This window comes from Enhydra lutris, unplaced genomic scaffold (assembly GCF_002288905.1).
Source record: "Enhydra lutris kenyoni isolate GAN:26980312 unplaced genomic scaffold, ASM228890v2 scaffoldscaffold14, whole genome shotgun sequence".
NCBI classification, from domain to species: Eukaryota; Metazoa; Chordata; class Mammalia; order Carnivora; family Mustelidae; genus Enhydra; species Enhydra lutris.
In genome coordinates, this window is record NW_019154098.1 from 20104947 (window position 1) to 20132752 (window position 27806).

General features: G+C 41.8%; 1 protein-coding gene across 3 annotated transcripts in view; it reads right to left on the reverse strand.

The window, feature by feature from the left end:
- The window catches only part of LOC111146694 (collagen type XIV alpha 1 chain), a 216773-nt gene extending 202787 nt beyond the window's left edge, over positions 1–13986 (reverse strand). Inside the window, exon 1 of one of the 3 annotated variants that reach the window (XM_022502358.1) lies at positions 13820–13986. The gene's annotated coding sequence lies outside the window, so the exon portion shown is untranslated. Of the gene's footprint in view, positions 1–1805; positions 1836–13819 lie in introns of those variants that run through there. The other 2 variants (XM_022502357.1, XM_022502359.1) reach the window with 2 other exon arrangements.
- Positions 13987–27806: the final 13820 nt, after the last annotated feature.

Sequence of the window (27806 nt, forward strand, 5' to 3'; positions counted from 1 at the left end):
AAGGGATTCGCATATGTATTTATTTTATATGTATTGAGCATTTTAGCTTTGGTTGATTCACTGCAGATTATTAAACCAACCATTTGTCACAGCACAGAGGAAATTGGACAAACAGTGAATACATTTTGATGAATTAAAGAGGAGAGACCCTGGGGCATATAGAGGACCTTCACTCTACAGAGGCAAAAAGGACAAGATTAGGTGGATTATCCAAAGGGATGGGAGTAGCCCTTATGTAGACAGAAGGCATGAATACAGAGGATTTGGAAAGATATGGGAGTGGGCTTCAGCCCTATTGCAACTAGGAAATCAACAAATCAGCCAGTCACCCAGAAAGCTGGCTACTACACCCCCCAAAACCATACCAGCAGAATCACTCTCTCAACTCAAATAAAATAATTTAAGATTTTATACCCCAACACTACAACCATAGGTTTCAATCAGAACAAGGCAAAGAAAAGGAGAAGTAAGGAAACAGGCCACATTTGTGTTTCTGGCATACACTTTAGGATCAGGGGACTTTTATCAGACACCACATGATAGTATTTTAACAAAGGAGGAAAAAAAATCCTTTTACAAGCCATAATCCAAAAGCCTTTCTCTGTTCTCTTCAAAATACTACAATTCTTGTGTCCAGGTGTTTTGAAGCAATAACTAACATGACACATTGGAAGTTAATCTGCATCTCATGAATTTTAATTTTAATTACTTAGCTAATTAACTAATTCTACCCTATCCTGGGTAATTAAAAAAGAACAGTATTATTTATATGGGAAAAATTGTAGCCATAGCTTATCTTTAAATCTTCCTTTTTATTGTTTACTTTAAATTGGGATGAGTAATACCACATTGAGAGAAGTGGAATTTTAGTTTTCCCAAGGTTTTCTGCCAAGTCTCCAAATTTTTGGACAGTAAAATAGGGGCAAGAAAAATCCCAATTCCTACTAAAGTGCCATGAGATACTTCAACATTTACCAAAATGTCAAAGCCTAATTTGTTGAAACTTTGCCCAAAAGCCTGCCCAAGATAAATAATTCTGCTTTAACTTATTTGCTGTTGTTTAAAAACATGGTAAAAATGGCCCCTTAGTTCTAAGTTCAGAAGGTATAAACCCAATTTTGGGAAAGTTGATAACGTTCAGTACAAGTTTTCTCAAAACACTGCCACAATTTCATATTTAGTAATTTAAAACTATTCCTGTTAGGACTAATTTACCCTTCTTCTACTTCATGTGTTTGTTTTATTTAATGTCACTTGTACAGTTGAGTTTAATAAGGAGCAAAGACCCCGGGTACAGCCAGTTTTATCAAAATTCCTTAAAACAGTTATTCTAAAGTTTTTGTAAACCACTCATACACATATAAACACTTGCACAGACTTACATACATACATACATTCAAATCTTGAATAATGTTCTACTCAAAGAGTGCTGACTTAAAAAAAAAGAACTTAAACAAAACTGTTGCTAGCATCTGGCATATGGCCTTGAAAGAGTGTGTTATCTGTAGTATTAGAAACCAAAGCTCTCTACTTGGTACTAAGGAAAATACAAAACTTCCTACTACATAATTCCTGATCTCTGTGATCTTACTATTTTACTGAAAGGAAAGATCACAAGCAAATAGTTGCAAAGCTACATAAAATAAGTATGAAACAGAACAAAGAGTTAGCACAAAGTGATGGTACAAATAGAAAAATGGGAGGTAGGAAGACAATCTGCCAATAATTTGTTAGGGGTCCCTGGCTAACTGGTTTAACCACTCAGACTTGGTTTCTTTATACAAAATGTGCAAATTAACATCTACCTTATCCAATGATTGAGGTCAATGGAGACAATGTACTTAGAACACAGGCAGCTCTCAAAAAGTTCTAATTCATTCCATGTTAGCAGCGGGCTGGAGAAACACAAAGGACAAGGGAATGATAACAATCAACAAATTTGCTACTTGAGTAGATACCGAAGGAGGAAGGAAATGCAAGAAGTCTTTATCTACCCCATCATTATTAAGGTGTTGGGACTGACTTGGCAAAAGGTTTAGGCAAAAACAGAAGACCCAGATAATGATAGAGACGCAATTATTTGCAAGGATGAACTGCTTTAAACTATTCAAAATACATTCCTACCGATATTTTATCATTTTCCAGAGGACAGCTCTATATAGATTCAAAATAATCAACCATATGAGGATGTGGAAGATTTGACTTAAGAGCTACTCATAGACTTAAAAAAAAAAAAAAAGAAAAAGGGGCAGTTCTAGTTGACAAGTTCATGCAAAGATTTAAAAGAAATGGGGATGTTTAAGCATGTTTTAAGCCTAGGAAAAATAAGAATCAGAGGCACGTGATGAATGTCTTCAAATATTTGAAGCGCTTTCATGTGGAAAATAAAACAAAATATTTTGTGCAGCTTCTGCAAATCAAACTTGAATCACTGGACTGGCCCACAGAGATGTGGATTTGGATGTAAAAATTCTCAAAACTTAGAACCAGTTCTTCTCTCTTACTAGAAGCTCAGAGGCAGTACCCGGTTAAGTTTTGTCCATACCAGATGCTATAGAAGGGAAGGGGAACGGGACAATATGACTTCTGAGATGCTTTCCCCAGCCCTCCTTTGTTTATCCTTTAAGGTTCACTGTATAAAAGAGACTTTTATAGTCAATTGATGATCTAGGTCATTCAGATCTGTAGATTAAAAAGCAAAGACTAAAAACAGGTCTAATGTATTACCCAGCAGATTGACATTGTTTACCATTTCTTATTTCTTCTCTCCAATGAAAATACCTCCCTCCTCACATCCAGAATAATCAAAGAAGTTTCCAGGACTGGTTAAGTAGGTCCACTTAAAAACAAGCCCCAGAGGAAGTTAGTGGTCATAACTCTTTTTTATTGTTGGTTTTTATTGTGTTATGTTAGTCACCATAGAGTATATCATTAATTTTTGATGTAGTGCTCCGTGACTCATTGTTTGCATATAAATCCAGTGCTCCATGCAGTATGTGCCCTCCTAAATACCCACCCTCTAAAACCCTTGGTTTCTCGGAGTCCACAGGCTTTCATGGTTTGTCTCCCGCCTCCAATTTCCGCCCCCCTTTCACTTTTCCTTTCCTTTCCCTAATGTCCTCCATGTTATTCCTTATGCTCCACAAGTAAGTGAAACCATATGATACTTGACTCTCTCTGCTTCACTTATTTCACTCACCATAATCTCTAGTCCCATCCATGTTGATACAAAAGTTGACAAGGCAAGAAACAACAAATGTTGGAGAGGATATGGAGAAAGGGGAATCCTCTTACACTGTTGGTGGGAATGCAAGTTGGTGCAGCCACTTTGGAAAACAGTGTGGAGTTTCCTCAAAAAATTAAAGATACAGCTACCCTATGACCTGGCAATTGCACTACTGGGCATTTGCCCCAAAGATACAGATGTAGTGAAAAGAAGGGCCCTATGTACTCCAATGTTCATAGCAGCAAAGTCTACAATAGCCAAACTGTGGAAAGAGCCAAGATGCCCTTCAACAGATGAATGGATCAAGATGATATGGTCCATATAGACAGTGGACTATTACTCAGTTATCTGAAAGTGGTCATTACTCTTATCTGTTATGACATAGTAGAAAACACTTCTAGGTTAGGAATAAAGAAAACCTAGTTGGGGTACTATTAGCTTGGTGATTAAACTTTTCCTTCCTGAGTGAACACCCCACTGGGCATGGCTGTATGATTAGAGGTCAGGTGAAAAGCCAGTCTTAGTAGCATAAAGTATCAAAGAGCAGACATGTTCAGGAACTCCAGGGACTGGAAACTGAGAAGGGACATGTCAGAAAAGAGTGAGCCACAATAAAGAGAAATAAAATCAGGAAAGAAATTCTCCTCAAACCCTGGATACTTCAGAATGATAAAGAGTCAAGAATCCAAAAAAAGCATCCATCATAAATGTGTGTGCATTTAACAACAGAGCTTCAGAATCCATGAGGCAAAAACTGATATGGAATGGAATGGAAGAATGGCATAAGCAAAGCTAGAGATGTTAACACTCCTCTTAGAAATGGACTCAAAAACTAAACAAAGTATCAGTAAGAACACAACAGTTGTTGGTAACTCTATCAACAAATTAATATTTATTGAACATTACATCCACCAACTGTAGAATGCACTGTTTTTAAGTGTGCATAGAAAGTTTTATAAAGTAAGCCATATTCTGGGCCATAAAATGAGGCTTAAAAAATTTCAAAAGTTTAATAATTTACAGAGTATGCTTTCTGACAGTAACAGAATTAAATTAGAAATCAACCATATTAAAATATCTTTACAAATTCAAAAACTGGAGATTAAACAACGTGTTTCTAATTAATCCATAGGTCAAAGAAGAAATCACAATGGAAATTAAGAAAAATATTTGGAAGGGAACAAAAATACAAAGACAACACATGAACATCTGTGGAATGCAGCTGAGGGATTAGAGAAAAATTTCTAGGTTAATATATTTACATAAAAAGAAGAAAGATTTAAAACCAATGATCTCATGTTCCACCTAAAGAAGCCAGAAAAAGAAGAGCAAATTAAATCCAAATTAAGTTGAAGAAAGGGATTAATAAGGATAACAGTAAAAATCAAAGAACTATAAAACTAATATTAGTGAAAATTAGCAAAACTAAAATTTGTTTCTCTGGAATATTAATAAAATAGAAAAATTTTAAGAAAGAATGATCAAGAAACAAGATAGGAAACACAACTAACAATACAAGAAAAAAGGAAATTATATCACTATATATTTCACATGCTAACAAATGAAAAAAGGAAAAATATTAACAACTTTTTGTCAGTAAGTCCAACAATTTAGCTTAATTGGAAAACACTCTTCACACACTCCACTTGCTAAAACAGACACATGAAAATACAGAAAGTCCAAGCAGCCTTCTATCTATCATAGAGACTGAAGTTGTTATTAAAAATATTCACAAACTAATGGTTGCCAGAGGAGAGACGAATGGGTGTTGAACAAAATGGATAAAGGAGAGTGGGAGATACATGCTTCCAGTTATGGAATGAAAAAGTCATGGGAATAAAAGGCACAGCATAAAGAATATGTCAATGACATTGTAATAGCAATGTATCAGGACAGATGGTAGTTACACATGTGGTGAACATAACATAATGTATAAACTTATATATAACTTATACATAAACTTGAATCACTTACTGTCTTGTACACTTGAAACTTATGTACTATTGTGTGTCAATTTTACTCAAATAAATATTTAACATATATATTCCTGAAAAGAAAAGTGTAACCCAAATGCTTTCACTAATGAATTCTATCAAATATTTAAGGGAGATAAAATATCAATCCCATGCAAACCCTTTCAGAAAACAGAGGTGAGCTGGCATAATCTTTTTATTAAAACCAGATCTCATTACAAAATTACAGAATATTCCTCATGAACATAGAAATAAAAATTCATTTACCTACACATAAAAATAATAAAAATCATTATTAAGTGGGGGTATATTCTACAAATGTTATGACTAGTTTAATCATTTAGGATGTTAGACCAATATATGAATAAATAGGGGCGCCTGGGTGGCTTAGTGGGTTAAGCCTCTGCCTTCAGCTCAGGTCATGGTCTCGGGGTCCTGGGATCGAGCCCCACATCGGGCTCTCTGCTCAGCAGGGAGCCTGCTTCCCCCACCCCTCTCTCTGCCTGCCTCTCTGCCTAATTGTGATCTCTCTCTCTGTCAAATAAATAAATATCAAATAAATAAAAATCTTAAAAAAAATAAAAGAAACTCAGCAAAGTAAAAATAGAGGGGAACTTTATCCATCTGATAAAGGGCATCTATTGAAAAATCATATTTAATGGAGAAATACTGAATGCTTCTCTCTTAAGATAAAAAATAGGACATGGATGTCAACACTGTAACAGTTTCACCATTTCATTCAGCATTGTACTAGAGGTCCTGGTCAGTGCAATAAAGAAGGAAGGAAGGAAGGAAGGAAGGAAGGAAGGAAGGAAGGAAGGAAGGAAAGAAAAAAAGAGGATAAGAAAAGAAAGAGAAGAAGGAAGGAAGAAAGGGAGGGAGGGAAGGAAGAAAAGGCAGAAAGACTGGGAAGGAAGAAGCAAAACCATATTTAAAATCAACATGATTTTTTGCACAGATCCTAAAGAACATATAAAAGAAAACAAAACCTACTTAAAATAGTAAGTAAATTTAAGAAGTCTGCAGGGATACAGATCAATAGGCAAAAATTAATCATATTCTTATATGAAAAAACAAATGGGAAAGAAAATCGTTTTTAAAATTCTATATACAATAACATCAGAAACACAAAATACTTAGAAATCAGTTAGACATGATATATTCTACAGTCTTTGGCATAAAAATCAGAAAAATACAAAACTGAATTCCTAAGAGAAACTTAAAAATGCCTAAATATACAGAGCAGTATACCATGTTCATGGATTGAAAAACCCAATTGTTAGGATGTCTTCAAATTAATTTACAGATTCAAAGCAATCTTATCAAAATCTCAAGTCATTTTTTATAGAAATTAACTAATTGATTATAAAAACTTGCAGGGAAATGCACAGGACTTAGAAAAACCAAAACAATCTTTTTAAAAAGAACAAAGTCAGGGACACCTGGGTGGTTCAGTCAATTAAGCATCTGTCTTTGACTCAGGTCATGATCCCAGTGTCCTGGGATCAAGCCCAGCATTGGGCTCCTTGATCAGCAAGGAGCCACTCCCTCTGCTGTGTGCTCTTTCTCTCTCTGTGACAAATAACAAAATAAAATATTAAAAAAAAAAAAAAGAAGAAGAAGAACAAAGTCAGAGGACTCATAATTCCTGATAACAAGCCTAACTATAAAAGCAATTGCAATGACAGTAGAGAGGCATATTATTCTTTGATGTGTTACTGGGTTCTATTTCCTAATACACATTAGTTCATATTAACAAGTGCACTAATATTAATAAGTGAGAGGAGTCTGTAGCTTTCTTTTTATGCTGTGTCAAATGTGTATCAGTATACATACATTTCACAAAAATATGAAGTTTCTGTTCTTTCTGTAAATGGTCCTTTAGAACAGTTATAATAGTATTGCTCTTACTGATTTTTTTGTACATTTTTGTTAGCATCTAATTGCAAAACCATGGAATTTTGGCATTTGGGGAGGCTAGTTTTTAACTACTTTTCAAAAATTTTATGCCTATTGTCTAATTTATAATTTCTGTAAACCTAAGGTATTTTAGAATTTTCTATTTTGTTAAAAATAATCCATTTCATCCTCATTTTCTAATGTATTGGCATACAATAATTGTAATTACTATTCTAGTCTTGTAAATTCCTCTAATTTTGTGACTGTTTTCTATTTTCCTTTCTTAACTTATGTATTTGGGCTCCCTCATTTTGCTTTTTTAAAATAAAAAAAACTGAATCAAATTTACAACATCAAAATGGAAGGGAAAAATAGAAAGCTGGAAATAAGGAAACAGAGGAGAGAAAAAATTATAAAGATTTATTTATGTATTTATTTATTTGATAGAGAGAGAGACAGTGAGAGAGGGAACACAAGCAGAGAAGCAAGTCTCCCACTGAGCAGGCGGCCGAACGCAGAGCTCAATCCCAGGACCCTGGGATCATGACCTGAGGCACCTAGGTGCCCAGGAAAGGTTATAAAAACGAATATAAGGTAGTAAAAAACAAAAAAGAAAGAAAGAAAGAAGAAGAAGGGAAAGAGGAAGACAGTAAATAGTATAAAAACAGAAAGGATCTTTTTGGCCAGATAATGGGCCAGTGTTACCTAGATTGGTGTTCCTCAAAATCGTCAGTCTATGAACTGTTTGCTATTGGCCCACAATGAGATAGCGAAATTATACCTAAATGTAAATCAATGCATTGTCTTGCTTCCTTCTCCAGGAAAGCTTTGATATGAAAAAAATTTTCAGTTGAATTAACAGTGTGCTTAGTGACATATTTGATCTACATATTTGTGCTTAGTGACATATTTGATCCCAGGACAGTTTAATCTCAGCAGACAGAAGTAACAATGTGTAGAAGGGCACAAATCAGCGGACCATAATTTGTGTAGCACCAGCCTACACCCCTCTCTGCATACCTCCTGTGGATTGCCTCGCCCCTTATCCTACTGCAACTCTCCAGCTAACAGCGGGGCCTTGATAACTATTTTTACCTTCTGGATTTTGGGTACTGAAGATATCTATACAGCGGTTTAACCCATAATCCAAAAGGTTCAAAGTGCATATTAGGTCATGAACAAACGTTGATTGATTGAATAATTGATGACTGAATAATCAGGGCTGACGTGTACAGTTTACAGTTACCGCACTGCACAATTTGCACTTGGCCGAGTGAGTGATGCATGAAATGCACAGACGCTCTCCTCTCCGAGTTGTATGCAAAGCTGGGTCATTCAGAGGAAAAGGCACTATTCTCTTCTTCCAATGGCATGGCTATGCTCAGAGAGACCACCTCTCTCTAATTCATATAAAAACCCTAAGTAGATTAATAGCAAGGGACTTGACTGCAAATTGACCTCAGAAATGCAGCTGCTCAGTCTTAACCTAGGTGCTGTAAATTCTATAGGCTAGCAGGCACAGCCATCCCCAAAGCATGGCAAATTAGAGTGACAACTCCTTGATTCAGGAATGATCCATTACCTGGCTTTTCTTTGTTCTCTTTCTTTCTTTAAGGACCGACATAGCTCCTTGGTCAAAGAAATGGGGCATTGCTTTTAACTAAACTCTGTATTATAATCTGTATAAAGGGTAGCTGCCCATCTCAGCGTAGATATCCCATCCCTTACGAAGCCTTCCCTGATCTAAGTCTGGCCCGATGCTCCCACTGTGGTTCCTATGGTAGTCATCTTTATATTCCACTCTATAGCATGTAACACTGCACTGTGATTGGCTATTTGCATTTCTGCCTGCCCAAGTGTATTGTTCGCCACTGTCTTTTGAGTGCTTAGCACAGTTTTGGGACATGGCGGGAGAAAGGAGGTAGAGGAAAAACAGAAGTGAAAACCTGCAGTGGAATATCATTTTTAGGTATGAGTTCATTTCAGTGTAGATATCAATCTGTGTATAAAAGCAGATGGAAAGCCATTCAGGAATAGATATTTATCCTATGAGACATCCCTTGAGTGCTCCTAGTCCAAGACACCTCCTAAGACACTCCATGGACTCAGCAAAGCCCAGTTTCCCTCTCAATTTTCTTTTCTTCTTCTTTTTTTTTTTAAGATTTTATTTATCTATTTGACAGACAGAGATCACAAGTAGGCAGAGAGGCAGGCAGAGAGAGAGGGGGAAGCAGGCTCCCCGCTGAGCAGGGAGCCCGATGCGGGGCTCGATCCCAGGACTCCGAGATCATCACCTGAGCCGAGGGCAGAGGAGGCTCAACCCACTGAGTCACCCAGGCGCCCCTCGATCAATTTTCATGAACAATCCAGGTAATTTCTGCAAGGAAAGATACCAAGCACTGCTCCCGTAAATTGAAAGTTTGACACACCTGCCAGGGGAGCTCCAAGGGAGGAGCTCCAAGGGGGAGCTCCAGGGGAGGCCCATTGCAGGAAAGGTTTTTCAAGAGCATAGATTAAAAAATCTCCTTGGGTGGGTGGTGCGGGGGCGGGGGTGGGGTGCTGGGTGGCACCCAGCTGGTTAAGCAACTGCCTTCCCCTCAGGTCATGATTCCAAATCCTGAGTTTGAGACCAGCATCAGGCTCCTTGCTCAGCAGGGAGTCTGCCCCTCACCCCACTTGTGCTCTCTCTCTCCCTCATTCTCTCTCTCTCAAATAAGTAAATAAAATCTTTTAAAAAATCACTTCAAAAAAAAATGGGAAGTCTAGCCTCTAAACACTGATATAGACACTTGGCTCTCAGAATTCCCATACCCTTTCTAGTCACCATCCTCTCAAGAAATGGAGCAGAGAAGGAGAGTTGGGGAAAGCGGAAAGAAGGAAGAAGCAGCCGGAGATGAGAGGAGCCATTTTTGTCTTCCAGGCTCTGTACTAGATCATCTTAGATCTTAACCTTCTAGAGTGGCCACTGTTAGCCCTGTTTTCTAGGTGAGCAAACTAGAGCTCAGGGGGGTTAAGAAACAGGGATAGGGGCACAAAAGGAGCAAGTTTAGATTTCACCCATATCTTCCCACCTTCTACCCCCCTGTTTCAGCTACAAGATTATAGGGCCTCAGTTGACAACATCCAAGTCGGTCCCATGCCCCTCCCCCACCCCCCATCAAAGAAGCTGATGGAGAATGGATCCCGTGGGATTCAAATCTTAGACAGACTTTTCTTAATCATTATCTGTCATGGGCTGGTTTTGTGACCCCAGGCAAGGTAGTTTATATCCCAGGAGCCAGAAGCTCAGTGCGTTGATCTCTAAAGGATGAAAAATATTTGCTTCTGCAAGTATTTGAATTTAATATTTAAATTTTTAAAATATTTAAATGTTACTGAAAGAGAATAAGGCAGGAATTCAATAGGCACTCCAAAAAAAAAAAAAAAAAAGCCAGTACTTCTAACTCTCTCTCTCTCTCTCTCTCACACACACACACACACTCACCACCCCTACCATGACAGGACGGGGTTGGTCTTCGCTCAAGGCTTACCGTACGTGTGAGAGTAACTGGATCCCTGCCACTTTGTGTTTAGTTCTAGAAGCAAGAGGACAGAGTTTTCCTGACACCCAGCCTTATCAAGGGCGAATCTGCCAGGGAGGAAGTTTGTTTTTGGCATTTTCCTTTAAGCTTTCCTCTCCCTCCCTCCACCAGCCCTGCCATCTCCTCTGTTCCCCCAGGGACCACCTAGTGTCTCTTTCACCAATGACCTTGTTCTATACAAACTGCCATAATCCCAGATAACTCCTTAGCTCAGGGAGATTCAAACAAGACCACCTTGGCCTGCAGTGATTCAGGAAGACCCCTGTCCTTGAAAGGAATCCTGGGTTACTCTTGACCCTCCAGGAAAACAGCAGTCATTTGGTGGAGTTTGGATAAAAATGACAGCAAATGTGGCTCTAGAGTCATATAACTGCTAAACTGCCAGCTTAAAACAGGCACAGATCTCTTTGTTTTACTAGGTGACATTAAGAAGTATTTAAGAGCCAAAGGGCACACACACACAAGCGGCTTGACTCAGTGCCCCTTAAGTCACACCTCTTTGCTTAGCCCATCCTCTTTTTTTTTTTTTTAAGTTTTTATTTATTTATTAGAAAGAGAGAGGATGAGTGGTTGGGGAGGGGCAGAGGGTGAGGGAGAAGCAGGCTCGCCACTGAGCAGGGAGCCAGACACCAGCTGGATCCCAGGACCCTGAGATCATGACCTGAGCCAAAGGCAGTCACTTAACCGACTAAGCCACCCAGGCGTCCCTGTTCAGCCCATTCTCAAGAGAGCCTTGGCTGATTCAGAAAACCAAGACACATAGGGAAGGCCCCAAGAGTCCTCTGAAATCCTTAGCTGGACCGTTAGCAGCAGGAAAAGGGCCAAAGGGCTCCTCCCATCAATCCTGAAGCCTGGGACCTGCCCAAAATTGTTCCAGGAATTCTGATGGGTTCCAAGAAATCCTTCCCAGGGAATGACTGAGAGGCCTCACCAGTGTGGCTCCTGTCCTCTCAAAGGGACCCCCAGGAGGCCAGGGCTGCTGTGGAGATTCGGGTCTGTCCTGGCCTGAGGCTCTCCAGGCAGAAGGACGAGATGCCTAGTGTTGAGTGAGTGAGTTTACTGTACATCATGGATAAACCCTGAAAACATTTTGCTAGGTGAAAGAAGCCGCCTGCAAGGGACCACACACATATTGTATGCCTCCATTTAAATCAATGTCAACAAAAAGTAGATAAGTGGTTGCCAGGGGATGAGGTGGGGGTGGGGGTGGGGGGGGTTGAAGAAATGGGAAGTTTTTGCTAAAAAGTATGGAATTTCTTTTTGGAATGAATAAAAAAAAGGGGGGGAATGTTCTAAAATCGCTTACAAGTGCTGTTGGCTACACCAACTCTGTGAATATACTCTGTGAATATAAAAACCATTGTTTACTTGTATACAATAGTATACAATGTAATCGCTATTGTATACTTGTATGATATAGGACTTATATCTCAAAGCTGTTAAAAAAATCCTGAAGTCTGCTTACAGTAACCAAGCCATGAGGGCCAGATTCAGAGGAAACCCAACCAAGTTGCTCATTTAGAACAAGCAAAAACCCAAAGGCTATCCTTTTATTCCCTCTTATTCATTTAGTCCTTCCAGATTTCCCTGCGAGTTCTCTGCGTGCAGAACTGGACCACCTTCTCAGAAAGAGATCACCAATTTTCCAAACTGCAGCCAGCTTAAGCCTGTTTGCTGAAGGATTTGAACACAGACCTCTTTATCCCATGTTGCTATTAGGAAGTGCCCTCCTAGGCCTTTTGTGGGTGAGAAGCCCTCCCCCCCAATCCCCAGATCTTTAAGGGGATATTTCAGGAAAACTTGTTCGCATTTCTGCTCCCCACAGAGCCATCAAAGTCCTACCCCGTATTTCTTTGTTCCTCCCCCTCCGTCTTCAGCTGCTACCCAGCGGACTCTCCAAAACTTCCAAAAGGGAGTCCAAACCGTCCAGAGGGCATGGGGCTTGGGTGGCAGTTCCAGAAGCAATTTTTCACGGGGGAAATCCTGGTCCCTGTGAGAGCTGCACACAAGCTCCATCTGGGCATTTCCCCAAAAGACAAGTCCTAAGCCTGTACCTAAGTAGAAGGGGTGACCTCCAGTCAACCCTGAGCTCATGCGCCCCACAGGGCAGGCTTCGCGCAGAGGACCCAAGAACCCAGTGCCAAAATCGGAGTGCCGGGCGGCCAGGACTCGCAGGCGGCGTCCAGGCGCTCGCCTAGGGCAGAGGCCACTCCTGTGGCTGCACGCCCGCTCCTCCTGGCCTTTCCCTAACCCTGTCTAGCCTGTGCGCGCTGCCGGCCAAAGCCCAGCTCCACTGGCGGCCGCTCTGCCCAGGCGCTGCGTGCAGAACAGGAGGCTTGAAGCAGGAAGGGCAGCAAAGGGATAAAGCTGGAGAAGCTTAGGGGTGGAACAGCCAGGGCGGAGAGGACCCTCCAACACCACAGCCCGCTGGTGCCCCCTCAAAGCCGCAGCCTCCAGCGTCCGGACCCCAAAACGAAACGCGCGAAGCATCTGGGGTTCCTGGAGCAGAGACGCGGAAGAGAAGCGACTGCCAGCGTCCTCCAGCAGTGCGCTCTGTCTGGTTGCTCCTCTGCGCCCAGCGCCTGACCCCAGCGCTGATCCGTGGCCGTACCAAGGGGTGGCTGGGTGAATTTTGTCTCCCATGACCTCCATCGACTGCCCTTCCAAGCACCCCCAAATACAATCTCAATAACAATAGCGTGCTATTCAGATACAGCCCTCCAAGACAAATTCCCGAGTCCCTTTCTCACCAGACTGTCGCCTTTACTAAGCCCCTTCTACTTGGAAATGCTGGAATAGCCGCAGTCTGGAAGCCAAACCCGGTTCTTCCCGCCGCGCGCTCACAGCACCCGAGTACCGGGCCAAGTTCCCGGGAGCAACACAAGACACTGTCGCTGCCTTTGCATTCGCATCACGTAGCACCTCCAAACTCCCCGCCCAGCCACCCCCGCGAGGAGGCATCAGGGTGCACCGTCCCATCTCACTCCAGAAGTCCCCGGGCCATTCAGAGCGCGCGCGTACTGAAGGTTCATGGAATTGCACTGCGTCTGCAGGTGGCTCGCCCTCTCCACTTTTCCTTCCTCACCGATAGATTTTTCCAAAGCCGACCCGAAGTAGGGCAGAGAAAGACTGGAACTGACCTGTGCAGGGGAATGTTCTAGTCCAAGATGGGGACCTCTCGATGCCTAGGTAGGATCCAAGTTCGCCGCGAGTTCTTTCTTGGCGGCGCACGGCTCCTGCAAGCTGCCCGCGTTGTGCCCCTTTTAATTAGCCTGTCCTCTCCCTCTCCCTCTTCCTCTCCTTCTCCCTCTCCCACTCCAGCTCCCACTCTGCGCAGCCCGGAGCTGCGTCCTCCCCAGCGCTTCCCTCCTGCCAGGCGCCCAGGATCAGATAAGAGGAAAGGAAGGCCAGCCGGCGGCCAATTATAGAGCGGAAGGTGGCCGCGGAGGCGGAGGTTGGGGAGGTGGGAGGCAGGCCTAAGTCTCAAACGCCCCCCACATTATCTCCTCCTCCTCCTCTCCCCACCCCCGCCTCGCTAGAGGTCCTTGATGGAGCCCGCCCCCGAGCCGCCGCCCGCGCGTCCCCAGACCTGGCGGCCACCCAGGTGCGCACCGTAGCCAGGGGTCGTGAGCCCAGAAAGAGTAGCCTTTGCCCCTCCACTCCGCCCGCGGCTCGTGTGGAACTGCTGAGTCAGGCTCTGCGGTCGCTTTGCAAGGTCTGGCGCCCTCCAGGACTCAGGTACTGGGTGCACACTTCCCCGTTCCCAAGACGCGACTTGCCTTCCCGGGTCAAGGACCTCGCGCCTTGGAGCGTGCACGCACTGCGAAGGGGTACCCTTCCTCCCCTCTTCTTGCTTCCTTGTCGGAACGAGGGCTGCAAAACGCCAAAGCAGCGACACTCAAATTTCAATGTGCAGGACAATCATTTAAGGGTGTTGAAATGGATATTTTTGTGGGCTTAAAAGGACGAATGTTGGCAGTGGCCAGGGCTTGCACTTTCTGAACTGCAGATCCCCACTTGCAAAGACCTTGTTTCAATATTTATCTGCATTTAATAAATGCATTATTCTGCATTTAGCAAACACCCTGGTGGTTCGGATCCACGCCGCCCACCTTAGGAGAGTCTCTACCCTGAGACATGAAGCACCAGAGGTGCGCTAGACCTCTTGCCAGGTCGCCAGGATCGAGGGCTAAGCTGTCACCCTCTGGGCCCCCTTAGAAAGTCAACATCGGTTTTGAACCGTGTGCACCAATCCTCGGCGGCGTTCTTCACAATCCAGCTTTTGGTGCGCACAAATGTTGGGGAGGGGTTACAGAAGCAGCAGAAATTTAGCAACAACTCATTTTTGCAAGAAAATGCTTTCTCACGTCGGAAAACCGCTAAAGGCTGGTGATGGAGACCAGAGAAAGGGCAAGGGGTCCTCTTAACCTGCTTCCCATATGCCCAGCTGAGAATACAGAAAGAAGGGCTTTTGAAACCCTTAAAGGAGGTCCATAGGACGTTCTAGCTGTCCCACCCACTCTGAGCCACCAGCTCTGCTTTCCCCGATGTTGCGTGCACAATCATCTGCTTGGAAACGCTCCGAAATTACGCGGTCCCTGCGGTTGGAGTGCTAAGGGCCCGCTCCAGCCCGCACAGATGCTCTGCCTCCTTTACAGATTGACCTCAGCTCTGCCACAGGGAGGAGGGCTCAAGCCCTGAGCCCTGGTGCGGTTGCGCTTTACAGAACAAAGTTTTCTGGGGTGGGGCAGCCCGCACTTTTTTTTTTTTTTTTTTTTTTTTTTTCTTTTCAGCGTAAACAGTATTCATTGTTTTTGCACCACACCCAGTGCTCCATGCAATACGTGCCCTCCCCAATACCCACTACCTCGTTCCCCCAACTTCCCACCCCCCGCCCCTTCAAAACCCTCAGGTTGTTTTTTCAGCGTCCATAGTCTTTCATGGTTCACCTCCCCTTCCAATTGCCAGAGCGACTTTTAAGGAGACAGGCTTAGTCCGAACGCTCCGGGGAGATTATTGCAAGGGTGCGAGCGCCCCCTGGTGTCCACGCCTGGAGATTTGGGAAAGGGCGGAAACTGGAAAGTGACTCCTCCACCTGCATTGAAGGGGCGGAGACCAGAATTCCTGAAATGCAGTGTTTTTTCCTGGAGGCAACCACCACTGTGGTTGTTCTCTGCCCCAGCTCCCCATGAAAGTGCCTACTTCCATTATACTTTGTTTCCCCTTTTCACTAATAAGATCTCTTTTTAAACATTTAAGTAGAGCTGACACACCGTGTTAAATTTGTTTCAGGTATACAATGTAGTGATTTGACAACTTTAGGTGTATGCTGTGCTCCCCGCGAGTCTAGCTACCATCTGTCACCATGCAGCACTATTACAATACCACTATCTTTCCTATGCTGGACCTTTTATCCCTGGGACTTGTTCATTCTGTAACTGGAAGCAGGTAGTTCCTACTCTCCTTCACCCATTTTGCCCATTCCTCTACTCCCTCCCTTGTGGCAGCCACCAATGTGTTCTCTGTATTTGTGGGTTTGTTTCTGCCTTTCTAAAAAAAATTCCACATATACGTGAAGTCATATGGCTTTTGTCTTTCTCTGCCTTACTTCATTTAGCATAATATCATCTAGGTCCAGCCATATTGTCACAAGAGCAAGATCTCCTTCTTTCATGGCAGAGTAATATCCGTGTGTGTGTGTGTGTGTGTGTGTGTGTGTGTGTGTGTGTGTTCTACACCTCCCTTATCCATTCATCTATTGATGGACACTTAGTTTGCTTCTTTATCTTAGCTGTTGTAAATAATGCTCCAATAAACATAGGGGCACACACATCTTTTTGATTTAGTGTTTTTCTTTTCCTTGGGTAAATACCCAGTAGTGGTATTACTGGATTGCATGGTATTTCCATTTTTATATAAAAAAAATCTACTCATGTCTTTCATTTTTTACCAAGACGTAGAAGACTAGTGTAAGCTCAGCTCTTTCTGTAATTCCTCTGGGGAAGGTAGTGGCGTTTAGCTTAATGTTTTAGGGGTGTGGGTGTGGGGGGGGTATTTATGACAAAACTATAGAAAATTAGAAATGAGGAAATCCCAGATGATTTTTAAGTGTGAAATATGTGCACAGAAATCCATGTGCAGCAAATAGAGAAGCATACTATTTCGTAAAAACCCTATATAATAATGCATATTGATTTTGTAACCACACAAAATGTTATTTCTCAAAATGTTCACTCATCCTTCCTTCATCTTTTTAACTTTCGACTTTTGGTATTCCACTTCAGTGTAAATAAACTCCAGTCAATGTTGAATTAGAATGGCTGGTTTTAATCAGCTGTCCATGACGTTGCCGTTGTGTGTAAATTCCCAGCTCCTCCAAGGGAGTGTTTATTCAACATTTATCTTAAGGGCAGCCCTTAGAGTCTGGTAGAGTGCTGAGAACTGAATTATAGAAATGACTGGAAGTCTCCATTAATGGTCCCTCCACCTCAATCTAGAAAAAATTGTATGTGAACGAACATGCGAGCGTCTGGAACCTTCTCAAAGATATCCAGATATGTCCGCTTCCCATTGATTTCAGGACTGAACAACTCTTCTTAGACTCTCATCCTGAGTTTGACAGGACCGTGATCTTGTTTCTTTCGAAGGATTCCCCTCACCTCCACCCCATGCACACCCTGTCTCCCTTCTCCATTCAATCCCCTGGAACCTTACAAGAAGACCCTGGACACAGACTTGAATTGAAGGCACCCTGTCTCTTGCTTGTCACTTCGGTGAAGTAATTTTGCTTCTCTGAGCCTAACTCCTTGTGTATGAGAGGGGAGTTATTAATTGTATCTCAGGGGATGGTTTCATGGATTAAATGACAGATGTGTTTATGGGCCTCATCCATGGTGACGATAAATGGTAGCTCTGTCACCCAAACTAGGACTGTCCCTCTTCTGCCCATTGCATATGGTTATACAGTCTTTAGCAGCCCCTTCCAGAAAATTCTCCTTGCCATGTTTCTCAACAGAGGTGCTTATTGGCATTTTGGGTAGGACAGCGTGACTGCCCCAGACATTAAAGGACATTTATTATTTCTGACTCCATCACCAATTTCCAGGAGACTCTCCCCTTCTCCTAGTCACTGTGAAAACCAAAAATATCACTGTCCATTTTCTCATATACTCTGTAGAAAACCGCAGCTTCCAGCTTCTCCACACCCCCTCCCCCCTGTAACAACCAACTATGATTTTTCTCAGCCTAGCAGCCATTCCCCTTTCTTTTGTTAACACAGTGTTCATTCTCAGCCAGTAGGCAGACACCAGTGCCATCCTTGTGAGCCGTAACCATGGCCCAAGCCCCTGCTCCCTTATCCCTCTCAGCTCCCTTCCATGCTGACATTCCATCCCTGCTTCTGGGACTCCCAGTGTTAGTCATAATCTTGTAACAGCACATCTGGTAACAGAGGGGAGGGTTAACCCCCAGCACAGCAGAGAAACCTCAGAACCCTGCCCCCACCGTCAAGGGCTAATGAGCTGATGATCTCTCTAACTGATGGATGTTTCTGCCATACCAGCTGTTAAATACTTTGTATCTCCCTCTAGAGTAACAGAGCTCTGAGTTCTTGGGAAATTGCTTCTACTCCATTGGATTAGCTGTGGTGAGCTGTCACTCAGAGTTCTCTCTTCTCCCCTCACCAAGTATGGGCTTAAACTCTAAAGCAAGCCAACCAGATACTCTAGCCCTCAAATGTGAGTCTAAAGTGGTGGGACACAAAGGCAGAAAAAAGTGTTTAGGGGCACCTGGGTGGCTCAGTCCTTAAGCATCTGACTTCGGATCAGGTCCTGGGATGGAGTCCCCCTGCGTCGGAGGTCCCGGCTCAGCAGGAAGCCTGCTTCTCCCTCTGCTTCTCCCCCTGCTTATAGTCCCTCTCTTGCTATCTCACTCTGGCAAATAAATAAATAAAATCTAAAAAAAAAGAAAAAAGAAAAAAGTGTTTACTAAATTTTTATCTCAAATCATCCCAGCAATGAGGCCTGAGGTAACAATGAATAGACCTAGACACAGTTCTAACATCCAGCAGAAACCAATACGGCCAAACCTGTTGTTGAAATACTGAAATATTGCCACAGCTAGTGGTCAGTAACAGCCTGCCCACACCCCTGAATGTCCTCCTCACCATCCCCTTCCTAGGACCACCATCCCAGAACTCCCTTTGATCAACAACCATGAAATCAACCCTCGTGCTATTGTCTGAATGTTTACCTCGTCCCAAAATTCGTATGTTGAAATCCCACCCCCCAAAAGTGGTGGTATTAGAAGATGGGGCCTTTAAAATTCGCTTAAATCACGAGGCTAGAATCCTCATGAAGGGGATTAGAGCTCTTATAAAAGATGCTCTAGAGAAATCCCTAGGCTTTTCCACCAGGTGAGAATATAATGAGAAGTCTGGGATCCAGAAGAGTGTCCTCACCTGGCCATGCTGGCATCCTGAGCTCAGACTGCCAGCCTCCAGAACTGTGAGAAAAACACTTCTGTTGTTGAGAAGTGCCCAGTCTATGGTATTTTGTTACAGCAGCCCAAAAGGGATGGAACACCACAGCCTACCTCAGCTGAGGGCTTCTAGGTCCCTGCTCAAGTGTGGCTAAGGGCAGCGCCTCAGATCAGGTGGTCCCTCCGCCATATTGTTGTTTCATTTTTTGAATATCAGCACAGAACTCCAGAACATCTCTGGCTTTTGCACTTCCTGAAGCTTTTGTCTCAGTTTCTAAACCTGCTTTCCTTTTTTGCTAACCAAAGTACTTCAAATGGGTGCATCTTCATTTTACCAACCCTGAAGCTGAGAAAAAGGACATGAGAGAGCTTATCCCACCTTCCCTAGAGGATTAATGGCAAAGTGGTCAGCACTAGAATTCAAACGTCCTAACTCCTAGACCAGAGCTTTTTCCCACTAGAGTGCACTGATCCTTTCCCAAATAATACTGTGCTCATACAGGGTTTTAACTTTACAGTGTGTGCATGGGTACATCATCCTGTTTTAATACCTTGGCTCTCCAAGGCAAGAATCATTCCAGAGGTTAAAATCATACTGCCTTATTCTGTTCTTTGTGGGCTGGGAGTCCCCCCATCTCCTCACAATCTCCTTTCGTGTTCCTGAACCAGTGATTAAGACATTCCTCATCTTCTCGGGCCCATGGCCCAGATCAAAGTCAGGGCTTTGAAAGCAGCCAAGTTTTTCATGGGTGAGAGCACCCTGTCCATGTACACGTGTTGCATAAAGGGTTCTATTCATGGCATAATAGGGTTGGTGAAGGCCTAAGGGATTATACATGTGTGCTAACCCCTCCTTCTTACAAATGAAGAAACTGAGGTCCGATGAATCAAGTCTCCTGTCCAAATCCCCAGAAAGAGTCAGTGGCAGATATTACTAGATTCAGTATCAGCAGACAATGAGCCAAGACTCTTTCCAATAATAATAATACCCTAAGAATAAGAAAAGCCTTTACTGAGAGTCTTTTGTATATCAAACATTCAAGAAAACTCAAATGGACAATTTTAATTTTTTAAATTATTATCTTATTAAAATAACTCATATGTGCATCTTAGAAATGCAAGTGATACAAATAGCTTACTTTAAACTATTGTCTTGCTTACCAGGAATAGACACTATTGACTCCTTTAGTTTTTTTCTGACATTTCCCAATCTCCATGTTTCTAAATGAAATGCATGTACTGCTATCTGCTTATTAATTAATTTTAAACATCACTTTTAGGTTTCCTGTTATGGCAGAAGAAGATGTGTCCTTTAGGCTTCTATTCCCTCTTCTATTCTATCTTCCTAAAATGATTAGATTACAGTTTTTTCTTCGGTTTCCATGCATAGGCTTTGTAGGTATTATTCATATAAAAGCATCTCAATGCATTATGATTATTTTCCCTTTTTACTTCTGGTTTTTCTTGGAGTTACTCATTACCCTGTTTATTCATCTGCTTCGTTTTCTTTTTGCTGATCTTTCCAACTACTTCCAATAACATCTTAATCCAATGTTCCATAAAGCCTCATATTTGGTTAAAAAAAATTTTTTTTAAATATTCCTACTTCTCCAGACAGATTTCTCTTTAGACTTGCTGCTCAGTGTCATCCTGGCCTTTGCTTTGGTACTTGGAATTCCCTCTGTCTTTCTCCAAGATTGGCTTCCCTATTTCCTGGAAATCATGTCTTCCTCTTCCTTAGTATACTCTTTTTGTTTGGGTGGAGTATGTCCTCCAGGAGTTTTCTCAAGTTGAAAAGATGGTCCAGCTGCAGCAGGCATGGTGATGAACTTTGTCTCTTGAGTCATGCCTCTTCTCTCTGAATGGTTGCCCTCTCTGCCAGAAGCACAGTAATTATTCTGGGGGTTCTCATTCTTTCTCTCCCTGGATGTCCTGTCTTCAATTTTGCACATCTTCCTTGATCTAACTTTACTCCATTGTTTTAAGGAAAGACATCCTCTAGTGGTATCATAAGATAGGTGCATGGGGAGGGGACATACATTTTTGAGATTTTGCACGTATTTACTTTCAAATTTCACTACTCGTTTGGCTATGCATAGACTTTTCGCTTAGGAGGAATTTTCCCTCAAAAGTTTGAAGACATTGCTCCCTTATTTCTTGCTTCTAGCACTGCTGTTGTAATGAAGAAGCCATTTCTGACTTTTTAGTCAACTCCATCCCTGGCAGAACTCACCTTTCCCTCCTTTGAACTGGTACAGTAATTATTGTCCATTTTTGCCCTCCCCCCAAAATCTTATATTACTTTGAGAGAGCTCTTCTGTTGCTGGCCACTCTGGTTGGTATGTACCGGATTTCTTTCCTACTGGCCCAGGTAGAATGTATGTTTCCTGGGAGACAAGAAAATAGAGCAGTATCAAAGAGCATTGACTGGGGGGCGCCTGGGTGGCTCAGTGGGTTAAAGCCTCTGCCTTCGGCTCAGGTCATGGTCTCAGGGTCCTGGGATCGAGCCCCGCATCGGGCTCTCTGCTCAGCAGGGATCCTGCTTCCTCCTCTCTCTCTGCCTGCCTCTCTGACTAATTATAATCTCTGTCTATCAAATAAATAAATAAATAAATAAAAAATCTTAAAAAAAAAGAGCATGGATTGTGTCAGAGTTCTGGCACCACGAGTAAGCTTGCAGAAGTCACTGAACCCCTTTGATCCCATTTCCTTATTTGTAAAATGGAAACAGCAAGTGTACCTAACTCATGGATATATTGTGACTGGTAAGTGAATTAATCCATCCAACCTAATTAAATCATTAAAGCCCTAAGAAGAGCGTCAGGCTCCCAGTCAGTTCCTTACTGTTAGCTGATATTGACTGCACCAGATACCGCTTCCTTTCTTCCACTTTTTATTCCGTCCTTTTGTACAATGAAGTCTTAACCTATATGTGTGCACTTCAAATTTACTATTAGGAAATTATATAGATAAAATATGCCAGAAATAACCTATATAAGTATTTGCATTAAAATTAGTCCTAACTATCCAGACAATAATGAGAAAAATGTCTATTTTTTACTAATTTGTAATATGTACTTTCTGTCACTTGTCATATGTATTTTTGTCTTGGTCAAAAATACTCATCAAGGACAATGTGGGAACAGGACTCTACTAGCTTTAATGTTTGCACTGCCGGAAGCTCTCCTCACGATACAACTCTGTAAAAGTCTAGAATCTTTTTCCTGCGTATTAGATTTGCCATTATTTGAACCTTAGAGATTGACGCCATTGTGAAACACACCAATGGGAAAATCGACAGCCTAGTGCCTTGCTTGTAGTAAGGATTCCACAAAGGCTTGTCAGTGTAAGTTTATTTCAGCAGGAATCAGAAGCAGGGTCCCAACTGGTTGAGGAAGACTTTCTGCTTTGGTTCTTCCTGTGCAAAAAACTATTAATTGCAAGGCTCCTACAGAGAAGCAGATGTGCTAAGATCAACTCCAACATAGGGCCTTACTCATAATTGGGGTTTGATAAGTGTTTGCTACATTGAATTGAATGAAATTAATCAATTATGCCTCCCCTATTCTTCCCATATGGCTGTCATCAGTTTTAAAGCCACCTAAATCCATATGTACAGCACATGTGACTGTCTTAAGAGGGCAGGTGACAGAAGCCTCAGGACCCATCCACTTATTTATGTATCCGTTCAATCAGTAAATACTTATTTATCCCCTGTGACCTTCCAGGCAATATTCTAGGTACTGGGGATACACAGTAAAGAAAAGAAGTCCTAGCTTCTTGGAACTTATTCATGGTGGGGAGAGACAGAAAACACATAAACCAATAAATGTGTAACATAACGTCATTGGTAAGTGCTAGAAAGAAGAGTAAGATGGGGATGGAAGTGGACAAAATCTGCTCTTTTAGATGGAGAGGTCAGGGATGAACCCCAGAAGAGGGCATCTGAGCAGGGAGCCCGTGGTGGAACTAGCTGGAGGAAGGGTGGAGAGAACCTGAACTGCAAAGCCTCGGAGGATGGAGGGATGGCCAGGAGGCCTCTGAGGCCAAAAAGGAGTAAGCAAGATGGGCATGGTTGAGAGAGGAGATCAGAGAGGTCTTTGGGTCCACAGGCAGACTTTGGGTTTCTACTCTGCGCGAGAAGGGCATTTCTAAACAGAAGAGTGACATGGTTGGATTTAACTACCAAGAAGATCATTCAAGCACACAGATCTGTCTTTCTCATTTTCTTCCCTTATCTGACAATCTTGTTTTTGAGAATCATAAGAAGAATTTTATGGGATAGCCATTTTGTTTTCAAAACTTCTCGAAATAGACAATTACGCATGATCCTCACCACAAAGCTATTGTTCTAGAAAGAGCACATGGTCTCACCCATTTGGAAAAATAACGGAGGCATAAAAAAATGAAATAAGAAAGAGGTTTCTTGTGGGCCCGTGCAGATTCCCAGAGAGAACTACCTCTCCAAGAACACTGCATAATTAATTGGCTTGAATTCTCAAACACCACAAAACACTTCCGTTTAGAAACCCAGAGAAGGATCCAACACCATAAAGGGTTACATATATTCCTTGCCTAGGGGACGTATCTGGCACAGAGACCTGGCCTTAAACTGGGGGAGAAAGGCTCACAAACCTTCAGCTCATTCTAAACCTCCTGGCAAGGGAACTTGCCAAGTCTGATCTGTCAACGCTTGTGATAATGGAGTAATTTTTGCCTGCCTGTGATGATAGAACTGAACAAGATTTCAAAATATGTCCTTACTACACAGGACAAAAATGCATTCTCATCCAAGAGGTTTCAAATCAATGATCACAATAAATGTATCCATCCAACCTTTGAAATCAGTAGATGCTGCATGGTTGATATGCTCTGGGGGTACAATTTATATTCACTTGTAACACTGTGAGAGCTTTAGTCATTAAGCCCAACCACATCTAGAGGAAGCAAAAATTCTGTAAGTGAAGGTGTGAAATTCTAGTAAAACTGAAGCACGCTTCAAAAAAGGAGTTCCCTTTAAAAATTATGAATATACTTTCTATGTTTGAACTTCACAATTAAAGGGAGTGTTGGTCCTCACCAAGTGGGGCTAAACTGAAAGACAAGAATTGACTTGGATGGCCTTACACAGTCTTTCCCTTTTTTTCCAATTATATGATGCATGCAAGTGGAATTTTCTGGAGTCTCAAGTGTATTCTTTTTGTTTTTCCCAAACTTTTGCATTGTATTACGGCAGCTGCTTTTATGCACAGTTGATCTTGTGAGGGGGGCATTTTCTTGCATGTTTGCCTAGAAAAGGGTCTGTTACAGTGTCCTTGGAGCTCATGACTGACTGATTTCCATAATACATTTCTGTCCATATACTTTCGAATCAATTCTAGAAAGACCCATTAACAATATAGACCTTAAAAGAGTTGAAAAATGTAGGATTCTTCATCTGGAATTAGTTAAACGAGGTAGTGGGGGGGAAAATGAGAAATCATTTCAGCCAGGGAACACTCATACAAAATAAAAGAATCATTCGCTGGAAAGCACTTGGGGGATTATCCCCTCTGTTTTCTGCTTTCAGGGAAGATATCATCTAAGTCATTTCAACTCCTCCAACTACCCTCAAACTTTTGAAAGGCTCCAGCGAAGGTGAACCAGCCTTATCTTCTCCCTTTGTACTGACATTCTCATTTTGGGGAAAGTCTTTTGTTCTAGATACCAAATAGCTCTCCAGAAAACAGAAATCTACACCCAAAGGATTTTGCTCAGAGGGGTGAAAACCAACAAAAACACATATCTATCTAGAACTATATCTACACCCATATTCAGTGGGAGAGAGAGAGAGAGAGAGAGTTTAAGTCAGAGCTGATAAATTGTAAGAAACCCAAATGGCAATGGAAAAAACTCAACACCATTCTTGCTTAGTATCAGAATGTTTCAGTTAAGATTTATGTAAATTTTAAATAGTATTTTTTAAATATTTTTAGCCAAATAATTCATGTTCCTTATGGAAAACTATAGAAGAAGAAATAAAAAAGAATCTCCTAAAATTCAACCTGCTTGAAATAGCTATGGTTAAGAGCCACTACTTAAAACTCTTTCCTTTGGGGGTGGCTCAGTCGGTTAAGTGTCTGCCTTTGGCTCAGGTCATAATCTTAGGGGCCTGGGATTGAGCCCTGCTTTGGGCTCCCTGCTCAGCAGGCAGTCTGGTTCTCCCTCTCCCTCTGCCTCTCCCCCTGCTTGTGCTCTCTGCCAAAAAAGTAAATAAGTTCTTTAAAAAAAAAAAAAAAAAAAAAAAAACCTCTTTCCTCTGTACTTAAGGACCTCTGAGAATATTTTACGATGAGGTCATAGTTTTTACAATTTATAAGTCTTTCTTTTCACTAATCGCAATATTACCATCTTTCCATGTTTAAAAATAGGTATCTAGGGGCGCCTGGGTGGCTCAGTGGGTTAAAGCCTCTGCCTTTGGCTCAGGTCATGATCCCGGGGTCCTGGGATCGAGCTCCGCATCGGGCTCTCTGCTCAGCAGGGAGCCTCTTCCTCCTCTCTCTCTGCCTGCCTCTCTGCCTACTTGTGATCTCTATCTGTCAAATAAATAAATAAAATCTTTAAAAAAATAGGTATCTATATCTTAGTTACTTTAAAATGTATCTGATGTTTTAAAAAATCACCCTAGACCTCTAAGACTGGTGGAGGTAGTATAGCCTGAGAATACTTAACAACTTTTCTATCGGGGAATAAAACCAAAAAGCTATAGGAACATATTTTAAAAAGGTCTATTAAAACACATTGTTAAGCTAGCAAGAAAGTTAAAAAAAAAAAATCTTAGAAGCCAAAAATTAAAAGGCAAGAATCCAGAGGTGAGCAAGCACTTAAGCATTCATCTACAAACCCCTGGAGACGAATCTATTTTTATAGCCTCTCAAGCTCAAGGCCAGGGTCCCCCAAGAGGGAATTCTTCTAGGTGACTCCCACACACAGCTGGGAATCTAAATGGCTGGACCATCAATGAAAGGGAGATCCAGAAATAAACCCACTCTCAGAAACACATAGTAAAGTGTTTTTTGTTTTTTGTTTTTTTGTTTTTTAAACCTTGGAACTGAGTGAATGGGTAGGGAAAGAGATTCTCTGAGAAACTACAGCCCAAAGATAGTCAACCAGGTTTGTGGCCTGAATTCACACTATACATGGAATTAAAAAGTCTCAAGGCTAAGAATTATTTTGAATGGGTCACTTGTCGGTATTGTCTCTTTAACATCTAGCAGAAGTGAACTTGAGCCTCTCTGGAGGAACTCACTTTAACCACAGGCTTCAAATAATTCCATAAATAAAGTTCCAAAGAATATGAATGCATAATAAAAAAAAAATCTCATACTACATGAGGAAATAAGAGACCATGAGGAACAGACAGTAGAAAAGAAACACAATAGAGCCAGATCTACAAAGGCTTTTTATAACAAAATTAATAAAAACACAGTAAGTTATGTTTAAGAAAAAAAAAGATGGGGGTGGCTGCCTGGGGGATCAGCTGGTTAAGCGTCTGACTCTTGATTTTGGCTCAGGTCATGATCTCAGGGTGGTGAGATAGAGTCCCATGGTGGGGCCAGGCTCTGTGCTCAGCAGGAGTCCGCTTGTTCACCACCCTCTGCTCCTCCCCTCTTTCCGAATGCATGCTCTCTATCGCAATTAAATACATAAAATCTTTGAAGAAAATAAAAAGAATAAAGGCTCCATTTTCTTTCCAACGGTGCTTAGCCATTTTAATAATCTTTCTTACTCCTATTCTCAATTTCATCATTCCTTTCCCTTTTTAAAAAAGATTTTATGTATTTATTTGAGAGAGTGAGCAAGAGAAAGAGAGAAAGAAGGAGCAGGGGGAAGGGGCAGAGGGAGAGGGAGAAGCAGACTCCCCACTGCACAGGGACCCCGACTTGGGGCTTAGCTGGGGGACTCCAGGATCATGGACTCCAGGATTGTGACCTGAGCTGAAGGCAGACACTTAACGGACTGAGCCATCTAGGTGCCCCGAAAAGGGAGCTTTTAGAAAAAAAAAATTCTAATCCTTAAAAAATTAAAAACTCAGTGCATCTAGAGAACCATATGAAAACATATACAATGTTAAAAATCTGAAAGATAGCAAGATATAAAATTAACATATAAATCAATGTCCTTCATATACACAAAATAATAGAAGAGTGAATTCTAATTATAATAGCAATAAAAAAGATAAAACAATTAGAAATAAACTTATATGAAGTGTACAAAATCTACATGAGAAAAATGTCAAAATACTTATAAAAGATTTATGAACTTCATCCGATGGACAGACACCCCTTGTTCTTGAATAAAATGACTCAGTGTTATAAAGATGTCAGTTTTCCATAAGTTAATCGTAAAGCCTCCATAAAAATACCAAAAAGCTTTTATCTTAAAATGAGATAAGCTCATATAAAAAGTCATATGAGAAAATAAGGAGGGAGGCAGAAATCTGTCAGATAGTCAAATACATCAGAAAGCTCTCACAAGAGTGTTGTGCTAGTTCATGAATAGACACACCAAGCAACGAAATAAACTAGGAAGGACAAATATATATGGAAATGTAATGTATGATAAAGTTAGCATCTCCAGGCCCTGGGACCAAAATCCTGTTGGGACACC